Raw genomic sequence first — 13,359 nt, 5'->3', positions numbered from 1 at the left:
TATTATTTGTCATTTTGAACCTGTCTACTTTATAATTGTGTTCAACACGAATTTCGCGCATTCCCCGCCTGCCCCCCCCCCCCCACCCCTCCCGCTCATTTTCGCGCCTTTTTTTTTATGCGCGTCACGTCGATGTACTAGTACCACATGTGTAACGCACAACCCGCACATGTATGCTATATACACACCATAGACAAATGCACACACACACGTACGCCGTGCAGATACAATCAGCTTAATGCTTCGAAGGCCAAGGGCTAGCTAAGCTTCAAGTTCATGAAATTCAGGCAATTAACTGCATTCAACTAATTTTTTAACTGAAACTATAGGAGAACAGACAAATTATGGAACTGTCAGGAGATAGTTAACGGTAAGTAAGCTTATCTAATCAGTAATCTGTTGGGCATTCTCGTGAATTAGTCCACTCCTGGCACCTCCTTGGCCTTGCATGACTCGGAAATTGAACACTCGGCGGATTGTGCGCGTACCGTACCAAGCCCGAGTAGTATACCGTACGGTACTGCACTCTGCAGCAGGCAGTGTCACTGTCAAAGTGTCAGTGCAGTGGATTATTTCAAGAGTTTGCCTTAGTCTGTAATGTTGCTGCATTTATTTTGATTAGGAGTGTTGCATGGGTCTAGAAATGTATTCTGACTTCAACTTGAAGTTGAAGCCAGGCATTGGGGCTGGCTACATTGTAGGGCCTAAAAGTTATTTATGGCTAGGCCTATATATTATAGGCTAGCTTGAGCTTGCCTTGGACTTTGCCTTTGGACTAGATTTATTATTATGGTGGAACACGTCGTACTCGTAGCCTAGTCCCGGCCCTAGCCTAGGCCTAACTTAGGCTAGCGCTTGGCCTACCTGAAAAAAAAACTTGTTGGCTGCCATCGAGTATGAAGAAAAAATTTGTACTAGATCTCCTACTGGCTTAATTAACGTTAGACTATCGACTAGGGTCTAGATCTAGGCTAGATCTATACTTTAACTTTTTAAAGTTTACGTTAACGGTTAGAGTACGGTGTCGGTGGTCCTAATTAATGTTATACTTTTGAACGGCAACAGCATTCAGTCCACTGATCTGTATTCTTTTTTTTTTTATGGGTCTAGTCTCTAGGCCTAGGCTATAGACTCTGCTACTGCGGGTTAATTAGTCCTCATTTTAATTAGTAATACTTGATCAATGGATCAGCTAGCTGCAAAGTAGTATGTTTTAATAAATCCTTTATTTTTAAGCGGGAGTACAATTCATATGTCTGTATATGTTTTTCCATGTGAAAATCTGTTTTTTTTTTTTGGTAAGTTCAGAGTGTACTGGTTGTGGGAACGTGGCTGGCTCCTTGTTTCGACGATTTCTACAGCATGCATGCACATTACGATAGTAGATCTACACAGTTGTACACAACTGAAAGATATGCGCATTTCCCTAGCCATAGCGGCGATGATTGTTACCAAAAGAAAAGTAATGCCAATAGTTCTAGTGTTTACTTTCGAGTCTCCTTGGTATTTTCATATATAGGCCCTACAACTATTCATGAAAAATCCGAGGCCAAACCACGTAATGTGGAATTTCGTCACAAATGGGTTAAGTTATTAATTTAGGAAGTGTTGTTCCATATGTGTCACTAATAGTGGAATTGTCTGAAATTTGTATGAATTTTAAGTATGGTTGGTTATTATGAAATGAATGAAATTTCATGTGATGAAAAATGGAAATACCATCGCTGGACCGTTGTGTCGTAATAGTACTGTATCTTAATTTCGAATCAAAATTTTTAATAGACTACAATACAATTTTCTTTCCTGGTAGCGGGAAGTTAAAGGGATGGTCCAGGCTGAAAATATTTATATCTAAAAGTATATAAATGGAGTAAAATTCACAGAGTAAAATGCTGAAAATTTCATCAAACTTGGATATCAAATAACAAAGTTATTGATTTTCAAAGTTTATCAATATTTTTTGGAATATGCACATCATCATGAATATTCAATAGGTGGGCTGATGATGTCACATCTCAATTTTTTTCTTATGTCCTTACATGACATCGTAAATGTTTCATTTTTTCATACATGTGTAAATGATGTGTCTCCATTATGATGAAATAAGTTGAGGCAATAAATAACTAGTCCACTTAATCAGTTGTCAATCCAATTGTTTTAGTTCTTGGTAGCAATTTTTTTTATTAAACCAAATTTCACATAATAAAACACAAAAGAACAAGTGGGGATATGACATCACCAGCCAACCTAATGAATATTCATAAAGACATGCCTAGATCTGTTTCACCGGAATAATATCATTTGAAATTCGAAAACTTTATTTGTTATTCGATTTTGATAAAAATTTTAGCATTTTGCTCTGTAAATTTTCTTCTATTTATTGAGATATAAATATTTCCAGCCTGGACCATCCCTTCAATTTTACTAATATTCGAAGACAGGAAACTAATACTAGAAAAAAAGATAAATGAATGGAATATGTATCACCAAACCCAGACAAACATTGGAATATGTCTTGTTTGCCTCTTGCATCGAGGCAAAAACTGAATATTTGTGTCCATGTACATGCAATATCTTTTGATTACACACATTTATCCTGAAAGCTCTTTGCATACATTATTTATTCAAAATTCAGGTTTAGTAAGAAAATCAATTACTTTTCATTCCAGGTACAAATTTTTATTGATATATGGCCAAAATCAAAGAAGGGTGTTGGTAACCAACAAGTCAGAGGAGACCTCAAAACAGGAGCTGCTTAGGGTGGTGTTCACAACATTTGGAGTGAAAGAAGAAGATATTTTTCCTGCAGACATGGCAAGACAAATTCTACGATTTTGCAGACATGGAAGAGGACGAACTTGTGACAGGGCCATTGAGAGTAAAAATTACAAACTACCTGTGGTCCTCGGTGCACAGCAACTGGTGAATGGTGGAGAGTAAGTATCTGGTACCAAACAAAAACCCCAATTAACTCTCAATGTGCCATAGTCTTGCCCAAGTGCATGCCATTTAATTTCTTTGGCAATTGATTCATCCTTCTAGATAAATATATTACTTGATAATGGCCAAACTTAAAGGCATTTATCTTTTTCACATGACATAGTTATATATGAGACTCAACCAGAAGGATTATTAAAGAGGATTAGAACTTGGCCAGTAAAAACGCTTTAAACGTGTATGGGGCACCTTAAGAGTTGATGAATTAAGTAAATGTGAGTAAATGCATAAAATATGAGAATATTTCTTGCATTATAACTTACTAATGTTTGAGTATCAATATTGATGCAGGAATCTTACAGTGGCTACATTGTTGTGACATTTTGTAATGCATTTCTCTGTTAGATTTTACCTAAAGTTAATTTTTTAGTCTAATTCGCATGTATATGGTTCTGCTATGGTCTTTCACCAAATGTTAACTGGTACAGTGTGTTTGTGACAGATAGTCGGAAAGTGTGACCAAGTGGAGCTTTTCTGTTCTTGTCTTTGGCAACAAGACTGGCGTGTCGTTGCATAAAACTTGCTATTATAGTAAAATTTGCTGTAAATATCTATTAAGGACTCGGATGAAAAGTGATTTGACAGAAACTAAATGAATGAGGATTCTAAATCTATTTGTTTTTTCTTTTTTAAGTATAATTTTTTATTCTTTGTTTTTTCTTTTTTTAAGTATAATTTTTTATTCTTTCCAAATCTGACACCGTTGCAAGGCACATAGAGTGGATGAGCACTGAAAAAAAGGCAGCCAGACTTCAAGAGAGTTGAGTTCTGCATGCAGAAGACACTGGCAGACAGAAGGGCATGGATCATAAATTCTGTCCCTCGGCCAAGGATCACTGATGACCGACTGAAGTATCCTTGGCTCTTTGATGAGGATCAGGTAATCTATGCAGAGTTTTCTCACCAGATTTGGAAATATACTGAATATCCCGAGATTGATTGAATGCTGACGGACGTTGATAGAGTTGCTTACTCAATGTTTCCCTATTACAGTGATTTACAGAATGTATTGGAAACTTCTAACTCCACATGGATTATCCAAACTTGCTCATAAACTTAATTTATTCAAGACTGCGTAAGGTGTGAACTTCATATGTGGTCCTTGTATGTAAAATTCAGGTTATTTTCTTGTCAAAGCAATATCACCTAAACAGCTTGAGGTATGGATGTAAAAACTTGGTGTTTAACATGTACCATCATTAGGAAGACGATTTGAATGGATTTTGGAATATGTAGGTCAAAGGTCAATTTGTGAAATTTATTTGTTTAAACACATTGTCACCTTAACAATTTGAAATATAAATGTGAAACTTGGTGCTAACATGTACCACTATAGGAGATGATCTGGATATATTTTGGAATATGTAGCTCGAAAGTAAATTTGTGAAATTCAGGTAATATCTTTGTTAATGCAATGTCACCTTAACAGTATGAAATATGGATGTAAAACCTGCTAGCATGTATCACTGGGAAGAGGATGCATTGAGTAGTGTATGTTTCATTGACTGTTTTTGAAAATTTGACTCAATGTCTCTAATCTTCAAATTAAAGGTCTAGTCCACCCCAGGAAAATACTGATTTGAATAAATAGAGAAAAATCAAACTAGCATGAAATTTTAAAGTTTCGCTTATTTTCAACAAAACAGTGATATGCACAACTAGGTGAGCCAATGATGTCACTCACTATTTCTTTTGTTTTTTATTGTTTGAATTATACAATATTTCAATTTTTACGAATTTGATGATTAGGACCTCCTTGCCTGAAGCACAAAATGTTAAAATAATTGAATTCCACGTGTTCAGGGACGAATGAAACTTCATTTCACATGACAATGACGAGAAAATCAAAATATTTCATACTTCATATAATAAAATACAAAAGAAATAGTGGGTGAGTGATATCATCAGTTCCCTCATTTGCATACCGACTGAGGTGTGCATATAAGCGTTTTGTGAAATGAAGCAAAACTTTAAAATGTCATAACTTTCTTATTTTACATCCGATTTTGATGAAATTTTCAGTGTTATGCTTGTTGAATTTTTCTCTTTTTATTCAAATCAAGTTTTTTTTTTTTTTTTTTTTTTTTGGGGGGTGGACTTGTCCTTTAATCTTGCCATATCTGTGCTACCTCTGTGTGTGAAAAGTACATTAATTTATTTAGTTTATTCAGGGATTTTTTTTTGTATATACATATAGTCTTTCTACCTTGTCTTCTCAGTCAAACCAAATCTTATAAGATCAACAGCAAAAAAAAAACAGTTTTCAGGAGTATATGACATCATTCTGCATTCCATACTTAATTAAGCTTGACATATCTGTGCTAACTCTTAATTTATTTAGAATATTTATGATTTTTTATGCCTCCGCCAACGAAGTGGCCGGAGGCATTACGTTTTCGGGTCGTCCGTACGTCCGTCCCGTTTTGTTTTGTCGAAATCTCAAGAACCGTGGAGTGGTTTTACATCAAACTTGGTATGAGGGTATATCCTGGGGGGATAATACTTTGTTTTGATTTTATGGTCACAGGTGAAAGGTCACAGAGGTCGTTATATACCTTAAAATGTCCTGTTCTTGTGATAACTTAACCATTGGAGCTAATAACTTCAAACTTGGTACATTCTTTATATACATAATAGAGGGAGAATGATCTGATTGGATTTTGGGGTCACATGGTCAAAGGTCACAGAGGTCAGTATGCCTTAAAATATCTTGTTCTTGTGTAACTAAAGGAATGTTAGAGGAAGTAACTCCAAACTTGGTACATATATGCTTGATATAGGGGGGGGTTGCAGGGCCAAGTTCAAAGGTCATATACTTACAACTTTTTTATCCATTTAGTAATTTTCTTGTGTTTTATGAATACTAAAAATTATTTTCATATATCAAGTTTGATTGTAGGTCAGTGTATGCATGAAATTGTTCTTGTGATAAACCAAAGACTTCGATAGATCAATTTCAAATATGGACAATGCGTACATTATGACATTGACTTGAGAAGTTCAAAGGTCTAAGAGTTCATGTCTCTTGTCACAATTGCTTGTAGATTCAATATTAATGGTTCTTGGATGCATATATGAGAGTGATCAATATGATAATAGAAAATATCAATCAAGGTTTTCCGTTGGGTAGATTTAATTTTATTGAATAATTTTTGCCTTATCCAAACATAAGTGAACACCAAATGTTCAGGCCAGCTATGGTAGGAATCGAACTCACGATCTCCTGGTTACTAGACAGGCGTCATACAACTAGACCACCAGGAATTAAGCCCGATGGCTATTGGCTGCTATTATGTGATATATCAACACAGTACTGTACCTGCTGCTATTATGTGAATCAAACCAGCTACCAGCCATCGGGCTTCTCGGTGGTCAAGTGGTATGACGCCTGTCTGATAACCAGAAGGTCGTGGGTTCGATTCCTACCCGAGCCTGTAAAAAATTTTCTTAGCAGCTCAAACATGCACTGAACATTCAGTGTTTATTTATGTTGGGATAAGGCATAAATTATTTAATATAAAAAGAATAGAACAAATTTGAAGATTTATGGGAAATTACCTGTGCAACATATTTCTGATCTAGTGGCAATGGCGGAGGCATAAATTTCGACTGTGTGCAGTCGAGAATCCATCTAGTTATTTTCTTTTGTTTTTTGTATAAAGTCTTTCTAACATGTCTTCTTGGCCAAATCAGTTATATGAAATCAGCAGTAATAAAACAGTTTTCAGGAGTACATGTATGGTCATTTTCACAATATATGGTGTAACTCTGAAATTTCAATGTTTTTATCTGTAGCATTCTCATAAAGCCACATAATTTGAAGATGCTTTGGCATATGAGTGACCTCAATGAGTGCTACCTCGGGTAGCATAGACATCTTCACTCATTACTTCGTTCAATTTTGGCAGGCACATAAGTACCCAAAGTTGCACCTTTTTTGTGTACATAAAATACATAGACTTTTTTGTAATGCCCTGTATTATTTCTGGAATGTTGAGGATTACTTTTGGCATGCAGAATGTGAAGTCAGATGTTCAATGAAAAATACCAGATAGGTTTTTAGTGTGACTGCTTCTTTATTTTTGAGAACAGGGTGGTCTAATTTGTTGTTTCAGAGGCTTCATTTTCCGTTAACATTAGCTAACAAACTTTGTATTCCGAGCAGTGGTTTAAAAAAAAAAAAAATTCTGCTCCCTAGGACCTTTATGCAACATTTGAAGTAGAAACTTCCAAATAATAACAAAATATCTTTGATCACACTTCTTTTTACAATTTTTTCAAAGCCTAACTGATGAAGGTAAATTTTCCGTTAACTGTTTTGAAGCCTCCGAAACAAACTTTACAGACCGCTCATATAAATATGAACGAAGGAACTTGACCAATCAATACATCACATTGTAGTATCTGGACACCTAGTTCACCTGTCAATAAATAGCAGAGATATTCCTTGCTGTTTGAAAATAAGAGATGATACAAACTTTCCGTTAACAGTTGAAGCCTCCGAAACACTTGAAGCCTCCGAAACAGTCAAATCACTTGTTTTGATTTTTTTTGTTCCTTCAATCAAAAATTCCCAGGTTAAATCTGTATTGTAATCATATGTTATGTTGTATAGACTGGCCTCAGGTAGAAATTGTATGTATATCAATTCAATTTTTTTCAGAACTTGCTGATAACATGAAAATTCTGTTTTGGAGGCTTCAAACATCAGTTAACACATGTTTTTTTGTTATTCTGAATTCATAGATAAGAGAGTGTTCACATATTGAATTTATTTTGGTTGGTTTTGATCTACTAAAGAACAGAAACATTTCATTTTATGAATTAATCATATTTTTTAAGTTATACCTGAGCTAAGTATTTGAGATGGTATTTTCCACTCATAAAACATGCATTTCCCTATTTCTAACTCAGAATATATAAAAATTACACATTAACTAAAAGAAAGAAAGTTCACACATATAAACCATGTAACGTTGATATTGTAATATACAGTGGCTCAAAATAAAGCTCTGCATTTTCCCAAATTAACAGGCATCCTAAACTTATGTTAATACTTGTTTCGGAAGCTTCAAAGAAGAGTTAACACCGCCGGTATTTTGTGTTATTCCAATGTCCTGGATAAGAAAAATTTGGCATTTTTTCAACAGCACGTTTGGTTTTGATCTCTAAAATTACAGGAATGAGCATGTCTTCATCAGATTTTCATATTTTTAATGATATACAAAAGAACTTGTATTTGTGATTCAATTTTACAGTTGTAAACATGTGTTACCCTCTATCAAATTCAGGTTTTTTTATTGTTTAGATACATGCATACTTACACACATGCGCACAAATATACAATGTAATATTTAGGAACAATTTAGGAAGACTTTAATATACAAATATTTAAAATTAATCTTTGCATTTTCTCAAATATCAAGGCATCTGAGACATGTACATGTAAATTCTCGTATGATTCAGAGGCTTCATTCTCTTTTCCATATACCATTATAAGTTTTTGGCTTAAAGGAAACTTTCTTAAATTACTTTCTGTGACAGATGTATTGCAATCTGTTTGCCTTGAAGGATTTTCATTTCAGTTGAATTTATACAAAAGCTGATCACAATTTTGTCTCATACTTAGATTTCCAGGTTGTCTCTACAAAAATATTAAGTTTTGAAAGGTATATTTAGATGCAATTTAGAATGTGATTTGATATGATTTGTTTATAAATACTTTATGTACAGCTTACGATGTACAGTATGTCTTCATTAAGAAAAAAGGTGGGAAGAAAACCAAGTGCCAAAGATGACAAAAGATCAAGATGAAAGCAAAGCATGATTTAAAACTTAGATATTGAGAAAATAACTAACTAAATCCTTGAGAAGACTGTGTTGACAATAATGTCCTATGATTAACAATTTTTTTTCAACTATAATTTGATTAATTTTATGAGCTTGAGCTCTAGGTAGGTATAGGTGGATAGTTAGTACTTTTGCCATAAATAGAATTGCCCTAACACCATTCACTACAAGTGATTCCAATACCAACAATTGTTTTGAATTATAATCATGTACATATAACTTACATGTATTGTATGTACTTTTTTTAAACAGCTTGTTGTTGTATAATGCAAAGTAAAGTGCTATTAAGTAAATCAGAAAGTGCAGTATCAATAATTGCACGTACATGATTGCTCATGGCTATGTTCCTAAACACTAAAGGCATATAACAAATTAATTGCCAACCAACTTTCTGCATGATAATTTGGGATTTTTTTTAATAATTGGATTTAACATAACAATAAACAAGTGTTAAAATTTAAATAATCTGTTAGCTAAATGATGGAAAATGCAATATGTTAACATGTTTGAAGTCTCCGAAACACTCTGTGAACCCTAGCAAAGCCACTGAAACACAAGTTTCGGCATTTCATCACTTTGTTTATGCATCATAAATATTCTTTTCTGTAGTTAGATGTATTTCTATTACTATATTCCCTTTAAAGCTGAATGTTTACCTATCTTTAGCAACAAGGCATTGGTCTTTGTGTAAGTTAACATTCGTGAATTACATTTTCCCATTCACAAGACATTAGTTTGTTTGATTTTGTTTGCATTCAGTCTTATAACTGATATGCCATATGAAAAAGGGAGAGTTGTAAAAGTAATCAACTTTAATAAGGGACTTTTATAGTGCTAACATGACTGAAGTCTCCGAAACACATACTTTTGTTAACTGAAGCCTCCGAAACACACTTGTGAGAAATTTCCAACTTTCTTACTTGGTATCTGATTTCCATGGGATTTGTGTTAGTAATAAACATTCATGGAGAAGTTAATGTACAATAAGTTTTGCTTTCCTCTTCCTCTTGGAAGACATGTAATTTTAAACACTTTGTTGTCAAAATCCAAATTTGTGATAAACTCATAGAAATTTTTACAAAACTATTAAAGTTTGATTCCAAAACTTTTAAAAACCTCAAAGAACATTTAATTTGTGAATAAAAAATGGCAAATGAAAATATTTTCCTTGAAAAAATTTGTCAATTTGGTAATAAAATCAAAAGACTGATTTTATTCATTTTTTTTTTCATTTTTCACAGTTGCACATAATTTTTTTCAGGTTTCTCAAGTAGATTAAGCTCCAGAACAGACAGAAATGAAGAATTAAGATATTTATTGACCTGTTTTTAGTAGAAATGTTTATGACAGTCCATTTTGAAATTTTGATCGTGAATTTTGAAAGTTACACCCTTGACCGTGAAAAGGACCGTATACATTCCTTACTTAGTTTAGCTTGCCATATCTGTGCTAACTGTTTGTGTGAAAAGTACAAAATTTATAAAGAATGTATTAAAATTTATGTGGGTTCTTTTATAGATATGTATTCAAACCTGCCATGTATAAAGACTTGCCTCTTTTGTCAGCTAACTTGGGTAATGTTTCCAGAGCTGTACATGTAGTACTGTATTAGATGTGTTTGACTTTATTTTTATTAAAAGTTTTCATTGCGTTGTTCTTAACACTGATTTGCATTTTGTCCCTTTTTAGGTCATTGTGTGATCACTCACTGATTGATACAATAAGTGGCGATGTATAGTGTGGAATATGACCTCTGTCATATTATCTGTCTGACTGACCTACAATTTTAAATGTAATTTCTTATTATACCATCACCAATGTGGCTCTTTGATGATGTAGCCGAATGTGTACATTGTAACTGTATTTTAATTGACTCTTTTCTTTCGCTGATACACTAGAAACTCAATAGACAGAGATTCCCAATATAACAGTCAAATTTGCTGGTCCGAGATAATTTATGCACGATGAATTCATGAATGGAAATGGTAATACTGTTGTAAATCCTTTCAAATTTACCATAGTTAAATCACAGTAAATGTAGTACGATCACGGTTGAAGGATGTCCAAACCATGGGCAGACCAAGGTGCACCATGGTTTAACCATCATCAGACCATCATGCACCATGGTTAAACCATGGGTATGTCGCACAATGGATCCAATATTAACCATGCTTTTACCATGATTTTGAGGATGCAAGACCATGGTAATTCTATGATTGGTTTGTAGTGAAACCATGGTTATACTTTGGATTTCATTGCATAACCATGTTATTATCGCTGTTTCTGTTTTAAAATCATTGTTTCACCTTTTCTTAACCATAGTAAAGACACTTTGAAACGATGGTTTTACCGTGATTTGGGTTGTAATTATGTGGTTTGGCAGCTGTAAAACAATGGTTTCACCTTTTTCTAACCATGGTTTCACCTTCTCTTTACCATGGTTTTATACTTTCTTAACCATGGTTAAACTATGGTAAAAACATAATTGTGACCATGGTTATGCCATAGTAATGTCATGGTAAGTGCGTTCCAATTTAACACCTTTTAACCATGGTTACCATGGTTTACCCATGCTAAACCTATAGTTTAACCGTGGTAAACCATGGTTAAACCATGGCTAGACAGTACTTTGACATGGTTTAACCATCATCATACAATATTGCACTATGGTCAAAAGGTGGGTCTACCATACAATTGATTATGGTTTTACCGTGATTCGGGTTGTAATTATGTGGTTTGGCAGCTGTAAAACAATGGTTTCACCTTTTTCTAACCATGGTTTCACCTTCTCTTTACCATGGTTTTACCTACCCTTTACCATGGTTTTATACTTTCTTAACCATAGTTTCACCTTTTCTTAACCGTGGTTATAGTACGGTAAAAACACAGTTGTGACCATGGTTATGCCATGGTAATGTCATGGTAAGTGCGTTCCAATTTAACACCTTTTAACCATGGTTACCATGGTTTACCCATGCTAAACCTATAGTTTAACCGTGGTACACCATAGTTAAACCATGGCTAGACAGTACTTTGACATGGTTCAACCATCATCATACAATATTGCACTATGGTTAAAAGGTGGGTTTACCATACAATTGATTATGGTTTTACCGTGATTTGGGTTGTAATTATGTGGTTTGGCAGCTGTAAAACAATGGTTTCACCTTTTTCTAACCATGGTTTCACCTTCTCTTTACCATGGTTTTATACTTTCTTAACCACGGTTAAACTATGGTAAAAACATAATTGTGACCATGGTTATGCCATAGTAATGTCATGGTAAGTGCGTTCCAATTTAACACCTTTTAACCATGGTTACCATGGTTTACCCATGCTAAACCTATAGTTTAACCGTGGTAAACCATGGTTAAACCATGGCTAGACAGTACTTTGACATGGTTTAACCATCATCATACAATATTGCACTATGATCAAAAGGTGGGTCTACCATACAATTGATTATGGTTTTACCGTGATTCGGGTTGTAATTATGTGGTTTGGCAGCTGTAAAACAATGGTTTCACCTTTTTCTAACCATGGTTTCACCTTCTCTTTACCATGGCTTTATACTTTCTTAACCATTGTTAAAATATGGTAAAAACACAGTTGTGACCATGGTTATGCCATAGTAATGTCATGGTAAGTGCGTTCCAATTTAACACCATTTAACCATGGTTACCATGGTTTACCCATGCTAAAGCTATAGTTTAACTATGGTTAAACACTAGTGCACCATGATTTCACCATAATTAAACCATATCTTACTATGGTTTAACTATGAAATTACTGTACGATGGATCCAATGCAAAACCATGGTTTTACCTTAACATCAAACCATGGTTTTTTTTTACAAGGGTTGTTTAATACGGGGTTAAATATAGGCCTATAGTAAAACATAACGAAGATGCAATCATATAGGCCTATAGTAAAACATAACGAATATGCAACCCCAATGCGGGGTTAAATATAGGCCTATAGTAAAACATAACGAAGATACAATCCCAATGCAACACGTACTTGATTACTCTTCGTTTGTTTAGATTGAACTCGCGAGGTCAAAAGGTGAGCTGAGAAACCTGTTGATGCGAAGTACGTACGTGTAGTCTACATTGTGTAGACCGTGATAGCATGAAGGTGACAAACGTACGCATCAAGTTGCTAATTTCTGTTATTTCTGTTGCCGAGGTTTTTACCTGACTGCTAAGAAAGCACGAATGCCTGTGAGCAAGCAACCAGGGGACCAACGGCTCAAGGTCGAACAAGCAGAGTAAAGGCGTCATGAGTCAAAAAATGAGGGGGGGCAGACATGACGTCAGGGACAAGATTTCTGGGAAAACTCTTATTTTTGCATCCACACAAGAAAGCTTGCATCGAGATATGGAAAAATGAGAAGTTGAGTATTGCGCGGTGCACGTGCTTCAGAGTTGTGATTTCCAGGGCCGACCAGCATGTAGAGTCTTACAACAGAACTTTACAAGGCACGCCGTGGGGCAAAGTGCAACAACGTAT

The 13,359-nt window shown here is 34.6% G+C and overlaps 1 long non-coding RNA gene across 1 annotated transcript; it reads left to right on the top strand.

Moving 5' to 3' along the window:
* The first annotated feature begins 210 nt into the window (after window positions 1–210).
* On the top strand, window positions 211–10,508 carry LOC129266787 (uncharacterized). Its single transcript, XR_010292934.1, has 3 exons — window positions 211–370; window positions 2,670–2,936; window positions 3,708–10,508. It is a non-coding gene; the product is annotated as an uncharacterized LOC129266787 (long non-coding RNA).
* The last annotated feature ends 2,851 nt before the right edge of the window (window positions 10,509–13,359 follow it).

Source organism: Lytechinus pictus, chromosome 3 (assembly GCF_037042905.1).
Source record: "Lytechinus pictus isolate F3 Inbred chromosome 3, Lp3.0, whole genome shotgun sequence".
Taxonomy (NCBI): domain Eukaryota; kingdom Metazoa; phylum Echinodermata; class Echinoidea; order Temnopleuroida; family Toxopneustidae; genus Lytechinus; species Lytechinus pictus.
This window is presented reverse-complemented; position numbering and strand designations above follow the sequence as displayed.